We start from the raw sequence: 16,527 nt of genomic DNA on the forward strand, positions 1-16,527 counted from the left end.
TGGGACAGGGCTCCTGCTGTTCCTTGGCCAGTCAGCCTGGCCTGATGCGCATTCCCTTGAGCACCACGGGGGCAAGAGGCAGAGCCTGGCACCTGCTGGGACCAAACAAGAGGGCATCAGGGGCAGCAGCAAGAAACATGAAACCTCAGCATCCTGCAAGTCCAGGGTCCCAGCACATCCCAGCCACCCACTGAGCAGCAGACACCCAGCGTGAGGTAAGAAACGGTCTCATGAACCTAAGGGGAAGGAAGACAAAGCAGTGGAAGTGGAAGGGTTCTGCAGCCAAACAGTGGCAGGTCCCAATGAGATTTGAGCTCAGCTTGCAGGACTCCCCAGGCCTAAGGGCTGTTCCTTACCCCATAGGACCTACACCAATCATCACTCCCTCAGTTGGAGCACCAGCTCATGGCCACTGGGACCAGCTGTGCTTGTTTTGTTTTCTTTCCACCCAGAGCCCCCTTTTTCTCCTTTGCAGCAAGGAGCATCCCTGGGATGCCCTGAGACAGGCACAGGACTCTGCCTCCCCACAGGATTTGGCAGAACCAAGGGCAGCAGGGGGGAGTGGGAGACTCTCCTCAACCACTGAATCCCAGAGCTTCTGGTCTGCCTCCCTCAGCTTGGCTTCCATTCCTGCCTTGCTTCCTCCTTGGGCCAGCAGGAAGAGCTGACCCCATACCTAGCCTCCCAGGCACAGGTTGGGCAGCAGGAGCTGCACTTTCCTGGTCACCAAGAGGAGCTGCAATGGAAGCAGACACTCTGTTTCTGCCTGGCTGTGAACCAAGGACCTGTTGCATGTTAGGCAAACATCATACCCACTACACCACAGAAAGCCATGAAAGTGCTTAAGCTTGGCTAGCTATTCTGTTACTAACTCTTTTTCCAGCACCATGATGGGGAGGGGAAAACACCTTTTCATGGAAAATTGCTGTGAGCTCTGAGTCTGGCAATTAACCCGTATAATTAGTATAAACAATTAGCAACACACATACAAAATGGAAACAAATCTGCCTACAACAAGTCACAGCTGGGAGAGCTCTCTAAAAACATCCACTCCATGTAGAGCCACAAATGGGATGTTAGAAATTATTTTTAAAGGCCTTGACAAGAAGTCATTGACTATCATATTACATCTCTGTAAATCCGTGCTGTGCCCACAACTTGAGCACTGACTGGAAATGTGGTTGCCTTATCCCCCCCCCCCCCCCCAAAAAAATCTCATAGCTTGGCATTGGAAACTTCAGACAAGCACAACAAAAATGATGAAAGGTTTGGATCAGCTGCCACATGAAGAGAGATTGGGACTTTTCATCTTAGAAAGATGGAGACAGAGTGGAAATAAAATAGAGGTCTATAAATCATGGCTGTTTTGAGACTGTAAATAAGCGAAGGTATTTTTCTTGTTCCCATAATAGAAGAACTAAGGGGCTGTGTCTACACTGGCATGAATTTCTGGAAATGCTTAAAACAGAATAGTTTTCGTTATAAGTATTTCCGGAAAAAGAGCGTCTGCATTGGCAGGCTGCTTTTCCGGAAAAGCCCTTTTTCCAGAAAAGCATCTGTGGCCAATGTAGATGCACTTTTCCGGAAAAGAGCCCCGATCGTCATTTTCGCGATCGGGGATTTTTTCCGGAAAAGACTACTGTGCTGTCTACACTGGCCCTTTTCCGGAACAGTGTTCCGGAATCAGGACTTATGCCCGAGCGGGAGCAGCGTAGCTTTTCCGGAATAGCGGCTGATTTTGTACAGTAGAGAGTCGTTGCTTTTCCGGAAATTCAAGGGCCAGTGTAGACAGCTCACAGCTTATTCCGGAAAAGCGGCTGATTTTCCGGAATAAGTGGCCCAGTGTAGACACAGCCAGGATGCGCCATGATATTAGCAGGTTGAAAACAAACAAAAGGAAGTATTTCTTCACACAACGCACAGTCAACCTGTGGAACTCCTTGCCAGAGGATGTTGTGAAGACCAGGACTATAAGGGCATGTGTATACTTGGAAACTATTTTGAAATTGCTTAAATCAGCATAATAACTTCCAGTCTAAGAAAATAGAAATAGTGTGTCCTCAGTATGGGGAAGCCTCAGATTTAGTCCGAGGCAGGCTCTGTTAATGTTCATTTCTGGGAATGAAACTAAAATGGAATTAAAAACAGACACAAGGCTGGGAGCAGCTGAAGCCAAGAGCCCTGTTCTACTGTGTCAACAATCTCTGAGGTGACATGAAATCCCCTCTCCCACTTCTAACCCTGAAATATCATCAGCTTTATTATGTCGTTCCTGGCCTCTTGATACAACCTTTGAACTCTGACTGCAGATACTGGCCTGCCAGAGATGGAGAGATGCCAAGAGAGACTAAGCTGTATTGACTAAGGCTTCTGCCAAAGCCCGGGATTGAACCAGGGACCTTTAGATCTTCAGTCTAACGCTCTCCCAACTGAGCTACTTTGGCAACTGCTGCAAGCTTTCTGAGGCCCATGTTTCTCTCAGGCATATTTTTCTCTCAGCAGAATACAAGAGAGATGCTGCTGCCAGTGGACCTGCAAGGCAAGATGAGCTTTGCCTGCCCCCCTCAGCCTGCCTTGCACTTGGCCCCATTCCTGCCTCTCTTCCCGGGGTGTCCCAGTGGCTGAAAGGGACTGTGGCTGCCAATGCAGGGAAGAAGATGGGCAGGGGGGCCGTGTTCCCTGTGAGATTTTCCATCCATGGGTGGAGTGAGTTTCATAATGTGCACCACTAGTGAGGTCGTTTGCGCTTGTGCGGATGTGGGCTACTGTGGTACCCGCCAGTTATTCACAAACAGCTTAGCTAAATATAGCTTGACAATTGTATAGAAGAAAAATACTGAAACAAGGGATGTCATTCCTGGCCACTTGGTACAGCCTTCGAACTCTGACTGCAGGGCTAGGTCTACATGGGGAGGTTCTTGCGCAAGAAATCCTGAAACCGGCCCCTTCTCCTGTCCCTGGACAGATGGAAATGGGGCCGCTCCTTGTGGGGAAAGAAGTGGGTGTGTCAGGAGGGGGATTTGAGCTCAAACCTCCCCAAAGATCAGAATCCCCCACTGGAGGCAAGAGCCAAGTCAGGCAGTTGAGAGCACTTGGCTCCTGCTACCCTGTAATAGGGTATAAAAATACTTGTTACAGCCCGGCTAGCTCAGTTAGCAGAACAACATAAGGCTCTTAATCTCAGAGTCATGGCTTCAAGCCTTATGCTGGGCAATGACTTTCTTTAAGTCTCAGTCTACAAGCAATTCACTCTCTGCTTTCACCAGGGTTTTAGAAAGAAAAGTCTAGTCCTGGGGTCCAGCTTCAGTAGAACCAGAGAGTGAACCAACTGCAATTTCCATCTTCTGAGGAGAAGGGAAGAGGATTTTCTTCTCCTCAGTTCTAGCCACATCAGCCCAGGAAGGAGAAAAAATAACCCTCCGCCCGCTGATTGTCCCCTGTCAGCTTCTGTAGCTTCACCTCCTTCCACAGCAGCTCCAGCTTTGAGCTACAAATCTCAAGGGGCTGGTGAGGAAATGAGGAGCTGACAACTCAGGTTAGTCGCTTCCCTGAGAACAAGAGGTGGAGTGTTCACAAAGTGCAGTCCCCTTTTAGAAAAAGCTAGTAACAAAACAGTCATCCACGTTCCACAAGCACCAAAGTGTGTTTCTGTGGTGTAGTGGTTATCACATTTGCCTAACATGCAAAAGGTTCCTGGTTCAAAGCCAGGCAGAAATGCACGGCCTTCTGTTACTGCTGCTCCCCTGGGTGACCAGATAAGAACAGCCTGTTCCTGGGATGAGCCCAACTCCCATGTGACAGAGGGGGGTGATGTTAGCTGAGAATGCCTCTTGGTGCCAGTCTGGGAAGGGGAGATTAATCAGGCCAGGCAGCTGCTGGAGGCTTCTGGCTTGGCCTTCCCTGCCCTGGGAGGCTGGTGTATTGGGCTGGCTCTGCCTGATGCCTCCCTTGTGTGACTTGCCAAATGTCGGAAAAGCCTCTTCCAAAAAAAAGCAGAAGAAAAAGCTACACAAACTGAAACTGGGTTTTGAAATTTGCATAGCTTTTTCCAGAAGAGCCGTGTAGTGTAGACACAGCCTGAGTGTTGCTCAGCACTAGTAGGAGACAGGGAGGGACAAAAGGGTCTAACGGCACCTGCAGCCTTTCAGAACAACCCTCAACCCCAACCCCAAGGACCAGCCCTTCCCTCCACCCTCCCTGGGGTCTGCTGGGAACTGTCTGGACTCAAGCCCACCCCAGTGTCAGCCTAAGGATTGCCTGTGTCAGTGACATCACAAGGGGCTTTTGCAGCACTGCATCTTATTGGCTAATGGAGTTTGGGAGGTGGTGACGTCACAGAGAGTCCATGACAGTGGCCAGGTGGGACAGGCTGCAGGGCAGGGGCCATCTCAGAGCTCCCCCCATGGCTTTGGTGCAGGGAGTCTCCTTCCTTAGTGTTGCCCTTGTGGTCTTTTTGAAGAATTCCCATTTCCCAGGACTAACTGACCTAGAAGGCAGACGTCCCTGTGGAGAAGGGAAGAGCCTCCAAGGAGGCCACACTTCATACAGCAGGGGAATTAGCTCAAGTGGTAGAGCGCTCGCTTTGCATGTGAGAGGTAGTGGGATCGATACCCACATTCTCCAGTGTTGGGGGAAATCCCTGTTTTCCTTTTTACTGGCAGAGCCAGCCAGGGGCTAAGTGGCTCCAGTAGCCCCCTCCCGCTCCTCACCATTTCCTACTTGCTGTCCCCAAAAGCCAGCCACACTGGGGCAGGGAGCTGCTGGACACCAGCCTTCATGGAACTTCTTCTCAGCTTGGGAAAGGGACAAGCAAGGGGCGATGGGACAGAGGTTTATGCGATGATGACAGGGGTGCAGAAAGCAAATAAATTATTTTTTCTCCTACTCAAGAACCAGGCTGACAGAATGAAACTGATCAGTAACCAAGTTAAAAATAGACCAAAAGGAAGCATTTTTGCACCCAGTGGAACTCCTTGCCAGAGGATGTTGTGAAGGTGAAATCTACAAGAAGGTCCAAAACAGAACTGGATAATATAATACAGGAAAGGTCAATCAATGGCATTTAACCAGGATGGACAGGGCAGGTGTCCCTAGCTGGTGTATTCCAGTAGCTGGGAATGAGCGACTGCAGGGATCACTTAATAACTGTCTGTCCTGAGGATTCCCTCGGGACAATGAAATTGGCTGCTGTCCTGAGACAGTATCCTGGGCTAGTTGGACAACTGGCATGGCCCAGTCTGGCTGCTTTGATGTTCTGTTTGGCTGTTCTTGTCCCCTCTGGGCAAAGGAGAATGGGCCCACAATCCTGAAGTGGACAGAAAATGGCCTGCGAAAGGCTGGTGTAGGTGAGCAAAAAAGTGTGTTTCAGATGTCCCTGATGGTCTAGTGGTTAGAATACAGCATTTTCACTGCTGTGATCTGGGTTCGATTCCCAGTCAAGGAAACCAGGCTGAAATTTCACATGGCCACTGCCTTGTCATTTTTCTCACCTCATTACCACATGTTACAGCAGCTGAGACCCAAGAGGTTACTTCAGGCTCCTTCCCACCTCTCCCTCACTGTAAAACAACACTTGCCATTTTCAGAAGGGACAGAGCTGGTGACTCAAATTGCCCCTCCCCTCTCCCATGTGGGCAGCCCTGCAGGAAGCTCTGTGGCACACACAGCACTAGCCCAGCGCAGTGTCAGGTCGGCACAAGATCCATTGGTTCAGTTTGGTTGTTGAAGGAGACAACACAGAACTGGCTCCAGCCCCCACTCAGTAACCTGGGGAAATGACTCACCAGGCCTGGGCCCCTCGGAGAGGCAACGATTCCCCACTGGCCAGGGCAGAGCCTCCCTCTGACACAGTCATGGAGCCTTCTCCCCCTGGTCCTGCCTCCCCCTTCACTCAGCTCTCACTGCTCGGTGCTGCCAGGGAGGGGCCTCACTGCGAGAGCTGCCTGGGCAGGTTCCTGCCACAGAGACACGTCCCAGAGCAGGACGGATGCTCAGACCGACACTGAGTGTTGCTCAGCGCTGGGGTGAGACAGGGAAGGACAAAAGGGTCTAACGGCGCCTGCAGCCTTTCAGAACAGCCCCCGGCCCCACCCCCAAGTACCAGCCCTTCCCTCTGCCTCTGCTGGGCTCCACTGGACACTGCCTGGACTCAGGCCTCCCCGGTGCCAACCTAAGGGCTCTGGAGAAGACAGGGCAGCTCCAGTAAGCAGCTTTGAGGCTGGGCTGCTGCACTTTTCCATGCTATTATCGTAGGAGGTGGGGGTCTGGGATGCAGGTTGGTGCAGACAGGAGCCTGGGGCAGAGGACTGGGGTGCAGGAATGAATGCAGGGTGTTGGGTTGTGACTTGGGGTGCAGGATCTGGGAGGGGTGTGGGTTCAGGTGGGGGGACAGGGTTTGGTTTACGTGCGGTACCCGGGGGTTGAGGGAAGGGAGGGGCTGGGGTGTCAGTCAGGCTCTGGCTGGGAGACTTACCTGGCTCACTCCCGGCCAGCAGCCCAGCACATTTCTCAGGCAGCCTGTCTGCCTTGTCCCCACACAAGCTGCAGGGGCCATCTGGGTCGATGAATAAGACCCTGAGTGGAGGGGGGATGACGCTTCATATGGCCAGAAACCAGCCAATGGGTTTGTGCTGGGAACAGGGACACTAACTGCCCAGCAGTCCCTGTTCTCAGCAGCTTGCGGGGGTGGGGCAAGCAGGGAGTGTCTTGATGGGCTAGATACAGCCCGCTGGCCTGTATTGCCCAGGCCTGGCTTAGAGGGAACCTTGGCTCTGGGGGAGGGGCGCTGTGGAAAGGCCAGTCTTGCCTTCCTGGGCAGGACATGGTACCTGCAGCCTTTCAGATCAACCCTCAGCCAACAACCCAAGAACCAGCCCTTCCCTCCACCCTCACTGGGGTCTGCTGGGAACTACCTGGACTGAAGCCCACCCCAATTTCAGCATTGAGGATTGCCTGGAAATGAGAAAGCAGCTAAAGTAACACTGGTGGGATTTGAACCCACAACCGTTGACTGTCTAGTTGGGTTCACACTAGCCACTGCAGCATAAATGCCCAGCATGCTTTCCATTGTACCACAAAGCTTGACGGACTGCTGAGTTTGTTATCTCCACTCTCTGCTTTGCAGCACGGCAATTGCTGGGGGAAAAGAAAGGGGAGCCAGGTCTGTCTCTTTTGGGAGAGCAGATAGGAAGAGGGAGGGGGCCACTGAGCCCTGGACAGTGAAAATAAGGGATAAGAACTGAACTACAGTTGGAGAATGTGGGCATGGATCCCACTGCCTCTCACACGCTAAGTGAGCGCTCTACCACTTGAGCTAATTCCCCTGCCTACAAAAGCTTTTGCTACCTCCTCTACCTTGTTCCAGAGCCCACAACATCGCTGCCACTGCCCGAGGCTCCGTTCTGAAAGGGCCACTTGCGAGACTGACACCCGTGGGCCGACTAGCTCGGAGGTTTAGGACGTGGTGCTCATATCACACTGACGCGTCTTAAGAGCAAGCCCCTTGTTTCAAACCATAACGGGCTCGCTATTCTGACGTCCCTGCATGGCAGGAGGAGTGAGGGATGTTTCGGAATAGCGATTTATTTCAAAGTAAGTGCTGTGTAGCCAGCCCCAAATTACAAAATAAGCTATTTCAAAATAGGCGCATTGATTATTTTGAACTATGGGACACAACCCTAGTGAGTTAGAGCTGAACTCTGCCCCCAGCTCCCTGCTCCCTCCACCCACGTACTGACTCCCTCACTGCCATGGGGCTGTTTGCATTGGCCTCTTCTCTCTGTAGCCAGGCTTCAGCCAGGACTGAGACTCAGGCAGGAGAATGTGACCCGGCTCCCTGCACCTGGGCCCTGCATTTCTCATCCCTTCAGAGACACTTGTTAGTGGAGGAATAAATCACAGTCACATGAGTGTAGATTATGAAACTTTGTAGTTGTTGTTGCCTTGGAAACTCCCCACAGACCTTCCCCTGGGGTCCCGGGCAGCCGCTCACATTGCACAGCTCACTTCGAGGTGAGGGTGCTGTGTAGACGTGCCCGTCCTGTTGAGGGCCAGCCTGTTGGGGGGAGGCTCCGGCCACTTCCTTTCCTTGTCTCTCTCAGGTTGTGTCTACACTGCAGGGCTACGTCTACACTGCCGGCTTTTTGTGTAAGAGCAACTGCTCTTGTGTAAAAACTTGCAGAGAGTCTACACTGCAGGCACGTTCTTGTGCAAGTAAATTTATAGTGCAGCATCAGACAACAGGGCTTCTTGCGCAAGAATTATTCCTCTCCCTGTGAGGAAGAAGCCCTCTTGTGCAAGAACTCGTCCACACGGAGGCAGCGTGGATGGGCAACAGGGGTTTCTTGCTCAAGAAAGCCCGATAGCTAAAATGCCCGTCAGAGCTTTCCTGCGCAGGAGAGCGTCCACACTGCTATGTGCGCTCTTGCAGAAAAGCACTTCTCTTGTGCAACAACACATGGCAGTGCAGAGACACTGTTGTGCAAGACCTTTTGCACAAGAACTCTTGCACAAAACAGTTCTTGAGCAAGAAGTCTGCAGGGTAGATGTAGCCAGGGGGTGTTTGGGTTTGTTACCAGCACTGAGCTTTGTACAACAAACCAGGGAACATTGTGAAAAGCCAAAACCTTCCCACCCTGGGTGTCCTTGGCCAGTCAGCAAGTGGCAGAAAGGTTCCCTGAAGAGCTGACTTCAGGTGATTTGAAACAAACCCTAACTGCTTAGATGAGGTGGCCGAGTGGTTAAGGTGATGGACTGCTAATCCAGTGTGCTCTGCACGCATGGGTTCGAATCCCATCATCATTAGATGTTTGCAGCCCTCCCTCTTGCTTCTCCCAGGAGTTCAGTGCCAGCCCCTCCTGTACCCCTGCCTGCCCCAGCCCCTCCCACTGCAGCCTGGGGAAAGGGGAAATCTCCAAAGAGACACTCCCAGATGGGACCCTCAATCCCTTCTGTCCTCAAGGGGAAACCTCACAAAGGAGATTCCAGGCAGCCAGGCCATGGGGGTCTCTGAGCTGCCCCAGCCCTGCAGCCTGTCCCACCTGGCTGTTGCCATGGCCCCTCTGTGAGGTCACTGCCTCCCAGCCAATGAGCTGAGGTGCTGCACAAGGCCCTTGTGAAGTCACTGCTGCTTTGCAGGCTCACGTCCTGCCCCTGGCCAGCCCCTTGGCATGTGTGAGCTGCTCTCCCTGCCCCCCTCACTCAGGGCTGGTTCTGGGGCTCACACAGGGAACATCAGAGGCTGCTCAGGGTGCCACATGCCCCCAAGGTCACCTTTTAAATATCAGGGCAACCTAGGATCTATCCCGTCCCTTCCGCAAGACCCCACCCCTTTGCTGAGCCCCTGCCCTCCCCAAACCTTTCCATGGACTCTTGGTTACTAATGGACACTCGCCACTAATGACATAATCACACCCCAGCCATTTTGCTGGGGCTGCAGCTGGGGAGAAAAGTTTCATTGAAATAAACAGATTAAGCGTTTGAACTGTCTCATGTTAGTTGATCAAACTTCTTTTGAAATAATGGAAAACATTGCAGCCAGTACAAAAGGTTTCAATGCTGCTTTATTTATGGCAGGGGGGGGGAACCTTTTCTGGGTCGGGGGCCACTGATCCACAGAAAAATCGGGGACGACAAAAGTGAGAAACAAAAAACCTCTTCCAAAGGCCCCCAGCCCTCTGAGATGTGGCCCCCCAGCTAAGACACCTCAGGCCTCTGGCATTCCAGCCCCCATGGCGTGAGGGGAAGGGACAGGGAGGACTGTGGTTCACATTTACTTTTCTGGGGCTGCAGAGCTAGTGGATTTTGTGGACCTGCTTAGTCTATTGGCTTCTAATCGAAAACCTGAACCACTCAGCCGCAATCTTAGCAGTGTCAGAGGGCCAGGGAAACTGTTAAATAATCCCAGTGCCCAGGCCTGACGGCACCTGCCCCATAGAATTCACACAGCAAACTTGGCTCCCCGAGCACAGGGAGTGTTGGGGGCTCATTGCTAGGCCGTGGGGTGAAGCATGAAACCAGCCCCCTCCTATAGGCCTGTGAGTGTTGCTGTCCCTGCTGTACAGACAGGGCCATGGAGCCAGGGAGAGGTTCACTGAATGGGGCAAGGTCACCGAGCGAGTTAGAGCCCAGCTCTGCCCCCAGCTCCCTGCCCCACCCACCGACGTGCTGACTCCCTGGCTGCCAGGGGCTGTTTGCACTGGCCTCTTTTGTTTTCTTTTCTGCTGTGAGACATTGGGACAGTTGCCCAGGGTATCCCGCAGTTGCCATCTCCCTCTGTGCAAGTGCTGTCCAGAGCCCCGACTAGCAAATGCTGACACTGATGTTAGGTCCAGACCAGAGGGGAGTGTTTAAGGGTTATTTCGGAAGAAGGGTTTTCTCCCAAAATAACTGCATCTAAACGGTGTTTTTTATTTCAAAATAAAGTATTTTGAAACAACATCCGGACACGATTATGCAAATGACTCACGGGATATTTAAATCCCAAATTCATTTACAATTTCAAATGTCTCCATTTGCATTTTTCTCCTGAAGGAGACTGCAAGTGTAGACATGTCCTGGGTGTTGCAACCTCATAGCACTCCCCTGATGTTCCCTCCCCACTGCCTGAAGACGTTTGGGAGTCCTCCTGCATCCCCTGGAGCTGCAGGTCATCAGCGTTGTCATCCTGAAGCTGCAGCTGCTGCCCAGGTGTCTCCATCCCAGACTCCACAACTATCCCTGGAGACAGGGGCTCCCCAAACTCCGGGATTCAGTCCAGTTCCTCACAGTATGCACAGTCCTGCGGTGCTTCCCCAGAGCGAGACCTGCCCTCATGGGCCCTCACACACCCCTCCCGCAATTCTTTGACCTTGGGTCTGACTTGGTCTAGGATGCAGGATGGGGGAGGTGGCCTTTCTCTGCAAGGCCATCAGCCATTCGGCCATATGTTAGATAATTTCATGGCAGTTAGGTCCATAAAAGGCTATTAGCCAGGGGGTAGGAATGGTGTCCCTGGCCTCTGTTTGTCAGAAGCTGGAGAGGGATGGCAGGAGACAAATTGCTTGATCGTTGTCTTCGGTCCACCCCCTCCGGGGCACCTGGCACTGGCCACTGTCGGCAGACAGGCCACTAGGCTAGATGGACCTTTGGTCTGACCCAGTACGGCCATTCTTATGTTCATATGTTCACAAATGTCCACATTCCTCCTCCTGGACTGCAGGGACTGCAGAGACTCCCCCTCGGATCACAGCTCCAAGAGGGTCTTTATCTCTGGCCCAGACACTGACAGTGCCTGGCGTTTGCTGCCCCTTGCTTGGTCCTGTGATGTGTCCCTGAAGGGGTCTTTGGGGGCTTGTGCCTGTGACATGGCTCTCCGGAAGGCAGAAGTGCCTGATCTTAGGCAAACGACCCAGAAACAACACTTTACGGCCAATAACACAAGGACGGCTCTTGGTCCTCATCCCCAAGCCACACAGAGTATCCAGAAGTCACTTCTCCACCTCTCCCTTGGCTGCTCTAGAGCTTAGCCTGAAGGCCGATAAACTCTACTCTCCTACCCAACAACCTCTGGGACTCCTCTCCCGCCCAGCTCCTCACACCACAGAGAGTGCAGGGCAGCCACTACCCCAGCATCACCACTTCTGGTCTGTGCCTAATGGCCAAGAAATTATGCTTTACCCAAACCACACAGGCACCCTCTAGCCTCATGGCAGATGTGAGCTTCCCTCACTAATTTTCCCAGCTGCTTTGTGGGCAGGCATTGGTGGTATAGTGGTGAACATAGCTGCCTTCCAAGCAGTTGTCCTGGGATCAATTCCCAACCAATGCAATGTAAAGAGGGAGCATCAAAGCTTGTTGCTGAGCTTTTTACTTGAACCCTGAAAAAACAGGCACAAATGGGTCCTGCAGCTGCCGGCTGCCTCTCACCGCTTTTCATCCTCTCCGAGAGCATGCACAGTAATGGGTGCTTCCCTCATATACCCCTGCTGCGATTCCTTGACCTTGGCTCTGACTTGGTCTAGGATGTGGAGGTAGGAGGGAGGTGGCCTTTCTTTGCTAGACCATTGGCCATTCGGCCATAAATGTCCACATTCCTCCGCATGGACTGCAGGGCCTGCAGAGACTCCTCCTGGGATCACAGCTCCAAGACGGTCTGTATCTGTGGCCCAGACAATGACAGTGCCTGACGTTTGCTGCTCCTTGCTTGATTTGATTCTCAACCAATGCAAGGTGGGAAGGGAACAGGCGACCTCCTGGGGGAGAACTTATTTAACCCTGAACAACAGGCACAAGTGGGTCCCACAGCCAAGGGCTCCCTCTCACTGCTTTTCGTGGGGAGCAGCTCAAATAAAACTAATTTGGGTGTTGTGGGGTCTGCATGGGGCTTGTACCCATGACCTGGGCATTATTAGCATGAAGCTCTAAATAGCTGAGCCAGCAGGCCCATGCATAGCCCCCCAATAGAGGGAAGAGAAGAGTTTTGCCTGCTATGGGGGAAAGCAGGCCAAGCCAAGGGCCTTTTAGCCACTGGGTCTGTGCAGACTGGAGCTTCTTCTTACCAGCTCCCTGGCCTGTTCCCTGAAAAGCCTCAGCCTTCTGCCTCTTTCCCCTGTCCATCACAGGCAGCACAACAGTCACCACAGCAAACACCTCTGTTGGCAGCATGGGACTCAAACCCATGCCTTTGGTGTTATTAGCATCACACTATAACCAACTGAGCTAGCCAGGCAACTGGAATTTAGCTCACAAATGGCCCTTTCAGAAAGGCACCTATAGCAGCTGAAGTGCTGTCTCTGCAGCTGCCAAGGGCTCTTCTCTGACAGGGCCACTAGCGACTCACTGAGATGTGGGTTGGCTCGTCCAGCCGGTTTGAGGTTTGGTGAAGGTGGCTAGCGGCCGGCATGGTGCACTGAGACCCAGGGCAAAGAGGAAGCCAGGATCTCTTGCTGCCAGCACCTTGCCTCCCAGCTTATTCCCTGTCAGCAGCAGCCACAGTCCCTTTCGGCCACTGGGTCAGCCCAGGAAGGGAGGCAAGAATGGGACCAAGTAGGGAGTCAGGCTGAGGGGGCAGGCAAAGCTTGTCTTGCCTTGTAGGGCCACTGGCAGCAGCTTCTTTCTTGTGCGCTGCTGAGGAGAAAAACACCCTGAGCAGGACCATGAAGTCACATTTAAAAGAGCATTTAGACAGGAGCACCAACGGGGCAAGAGTCAGAGCCTGGCAACTTCTGGGACACAGAAGAGGCCTCCCCTGGCCACCCATGGAACTGCTGGTTCAGGAAAAGGCTGATTGGGGAGGAGTGTTGGGAAGAAGGAAACCACAAGCCTGGAGCAGGTGCAGAGGCTGCTGTGACTGGCACTGGCAAGGCAGGGCTCTGACTGCAATTGCTGGGACAGGAGAGCCAGCACCACACGCCCTTGTCATTCTTTGGGGGTGTCCGTGCTCAGAGAGCCTGAGGGTGCAACCTCTGCGGCTCCTGCAGCCATGGACAGTGAGGGCGTCAGGTGCTTCTCACATGTGGTTTACTTCTTCCCAATACTCCTCCCCAATCAGCCTTTTCCTGAACCAGCAGTGCCATGGGTGGTCAGGGGAGGCCTCTTCTGTGTCCCAGAAGGACATAGGAAAATGTGAGCAAAGGCTGCAATAAGGCACCACTGGGAGTTGAACCCAGGATCTCCTGTTTACAAGGTAAGTGCGTTAACCAGGATACCCTCCTCAGGCTGATTGGTAAAGCTGGTCCATGGCCCCAGACAACACCTTTGACTCCCAAAGTACAGCAATTTTCTTTCAGCCCTGGCTGTGTCTGCGGATGAGCTGCACAAAGGAAGATACAAGATCGCTGGGGGGGGTCTTTGCCGGATGAACGTGCCTGAGGAAAGAAGCTGGAAGCGCAACAGACACACAAAAGGGGACGTGGGACAGTTTGAGTCACACACACGGCAGGTGGTGCAGCACAGCCAGGGACCTTATCCACTCACAGAGCTTCACAGCTTCTCTACCCCCAAACCCCATCAGGCAACTGCCCCATGGGCCTCGCCCGCACCATGCTCAGGGCCTGGGGATTTTCTGTCACTTTGCCAGATCAAATAACTAGCCCCCCACTGCTCTGGAGTCTCTGCCTCTCATGGGCCTTCTCGTCCTCAGGCTCCGCTTTGTCTCCAGACAGACCCTGCTCTGCTACAGCCACCTCCCTCTGGCTGTCACTCCTGGGCATTCTAGGGCAAAATGTGCCACTTCATTCTGACTTTGAATACACAGGCTTTTAGCAACCAGATCTGCATCTTACACCAGCATTTGCTAGTGAGGTGTCTGAACAGTTTGTGTAGAGAGGGAGACAGCAACTGTGGAGCATCCTTGCCAACTACTCTGGAGAGCAGAGAAAAGTAAACTCTTTGTCAGTGAGAGCAAACTACCACCCCAGATGGGACTTGAACCCACAATCCCTGACTTAGAAAGTCAGCACCTTGTCCATTAGGCCACTGGGGAACACAGAAAACACTACCAGGGAAAGAAATTCAACCATCTAAATGTCCCTTCTTCAACTTTTAGCTCCTGATTAAACCCCTTTGAAGAAGCCAGATACACAGGAAGGGCTGATCACATGCCTCTGAAAATCAGCTTTCCCTGAGTATCTGTAGCTGCTCCAAGTCATGAGCCTTGACATCCCATCTCCCTCTCGAAACCAGGGAAGTGTCTCCCACCGCTACAGCCTCCTGAGGCTCTATGGCCCTGTCTGTACAGCAGGGACAGCAACACTCACAGCCCCACAGGAGGGCCCCTGGACTAGCAATGTGGCCCCCTAAGCAGCCTCTGATGTTCCCTGCTTGAGCCCCAGAACCAGCCCTGAGTGAGGGGGGCAGAGAGGGAGCAGATCACACAAGCCAAGGGGCTGGCCAGAGGCAGGACATGAGCCCTGCAAGGCAGCAGTGACATCACAAGGAACTTTTACAGCATTTCAGCTCATTGGCTGGGAGGCAGTGACCTCACAGAGGGTCCATGGCAACAGCCAGGTGGGACAGGCTGCAGGGCTGGGGCATCTCAGAGACCCCCATGGCCTGGCTGCCTGGAATCTCCTTTGTGAGGTTTCCCCTGGAGGGCAGAAGGGATTGAGGGCCCCATCTAGGAGTGTCTCTATGGAGATTTCCCCTTTACCCAGGTTGCAGTGAGAGAGGGCTGGGGCAGGCAGGGTTACAGGAGGGGCTGGCACTGAACTCCTGGAGAAGCAAGAGAGAGGGCTGCAAACACCCAATAAGAATGGGATTTGAACCCATGCATGCAGAGGACAATGGATTAGCAGTCCATCTCCTTAACCACTCAGCCACCTCATCTGAGCCGCAAGAGTTTTTTTCAAACCACCTGAAGTCAGCACTTCAAGGAACCTTTGTGCCACTCGCTGGCTGGCCAGGGACACCCAGGGTAGGAAGGTTTTGCCTTTTCACAATGTTCCCTGGGCTGCTGTACAAAGCTCAGGGCTGGTAGAAAGCCCAAACACCCCGGCTGTGTCTACACTGGCACCCTTTTCCAGAAAAGGGATGCTACTGAGACACTTCGGAATTGCAAATGCTGTGGGGGATTTAAGTATCCCCCGCGGCATTTGCATGAACATGGCTGCCGCTTTTTTCTGGTTCGGGGCTTTGCCGGAGAAAAGCGCCAGTCTAGACGGGGTCTTTCGGAAAATAAAGCCTTTTCCGGAAGATCCCTTATTCCTGATTTTAAGAGGAATAAGGGATCTTCCACAAAAGGCTTTATTTTCCAAAAGATCCCATCTAGACTGGCGCTTTTCTCTGGCAAAGCCCCGAGCTGGAAAATAGTGGCATCCATGTTCATTCAAATGCCGCGGGGGATATTTAAATCCCCCACGGCATTTGCAATTCTGACTTGTCTCATTAGCATCCCTTTTCCAGAAAAGGGTGCCAATGTAGACACAGCCCCCCTGGCTACATCTACCCTGCAGACTTCTTGCTCAAGGACTGTTTTATGCAAAAGGTCTTGCACAACAATGTGTTCACACTGCCATGTGCTGTTGCACAAGAGAAGTGCTTTTCTGTAAGAGCGCCCATGGCAGTGTGGACGTTCTGCGCAGGAAAGCTCTGATGGCCATTTTAGCCATAGGGCTTTCTTGAGCAAGAAACCCCTGTTGTCTCTTTCCCTTTCCCTCATTGTCTGCACTTGGCCCCCTGCCATTTACATAAGAATGGCCGTACTGGGTCAGACCAAAGGTCCATCTAGCCCAGTATCCTGTCTACCGACAGTGGCCAGCACCAGGTTCCCCAGAGAGGGTGAACAGAAGACAATGATCTAGCGATTTTTCTCCTTCCATCTCTCCCCAGCCTCTGACAAACAGAGGCCAAGGACACCATTTTATCCCCTGGCTAATAACCTTCTATGGACCTAACCTCCATGAAATTATCTAGCTTCTCTTTAAACTCTATTATAGTCCTAGCCTTCACAGCCTCCTCTGGCAAGGAGTTCCACAGGTTGACTACACGCTGCGTAAAGAAGAACTTTCTTTTATTAGTTTTAAACCTGCTACCCATTAATTTCATTTGGTG

General features: G+C 52.6%; 5 non-coding genes across 5 annotated transcripts; 4 read left to right on the plus strand and 1 right to left on the minus strand.

Annotated features, from left to right (window-relative positions):
* Positions 1–2,371: 2,371 nt before the first annotated feature.
* Positions 2,372–2,444, minus strand: TRNAF-GAA (transfer RNA phenylalanine (anticodon GAA)). Its single transcript has one exon. It is a non-coding gene; the product is annotated as a tRNA-Phe (tRNA).
* A 1,200-nt stretch (positions 2,445–3,644) lies between these two features.
* TRNAV-AAC (transfer RNA valine (anticodon AAC)) lies at positions 3,645–3,717 on the plus strand. Its single transcript has one exon. It is a non-coding gene; the product is annotated as a tRNA-Val (tRNA).
* Positions 3,718–4,550: 833 nt separating this feature from the next.
* TRNAA-UGC (transfer RNA alanine (anticodon UGC)) lies at positions 4,551–4,623 on the plus strand. Its single transcript has one exon. It is a non-coding gene; the product is annotated as a tRNA-Ala (tRNA).
* A 748-nt stretch (positions 4,624–5,371) lies between these two features.
* On the plus strand, positions 5,372–5,443 carry TRNAE-UUC (transfer RNA glutamic acid (anticodon UUC)). Its single transcript has one exon. It is a non-coding gene; the product is annotated as a tRNA-Glu (tRNA).
* Positions 5,444–11,734: 6,291 nt separating this feature from the next.
* Positions 11,735–11,806, plus strand: TRNAG-UCC (transfer RNA glycine (anticodon UCC)). The gene has a single exon. It is a non-coding gene; the product is annotated as a tRNA-Gly (tRNA).
* The last annotated feature ends 4,721 nt before the right edge of the window (positions 11,807–16,527 follow it).

Source organism: Pelodiscus sinensis, chromosome 19 (assembly GCF_052426305.1).
Source record: "Pelodiscus sinensis isolate ZL-2025 chromosome 19, ASM5242630v1, whole genome shotgun sequence".
In the NCBI taxonomy this organism is placed as follows: Eukaryota; Metazoa; Chordata; order Testudines; family Trionychidae; genus Pelodiscus; species Pelodiscus sinensis.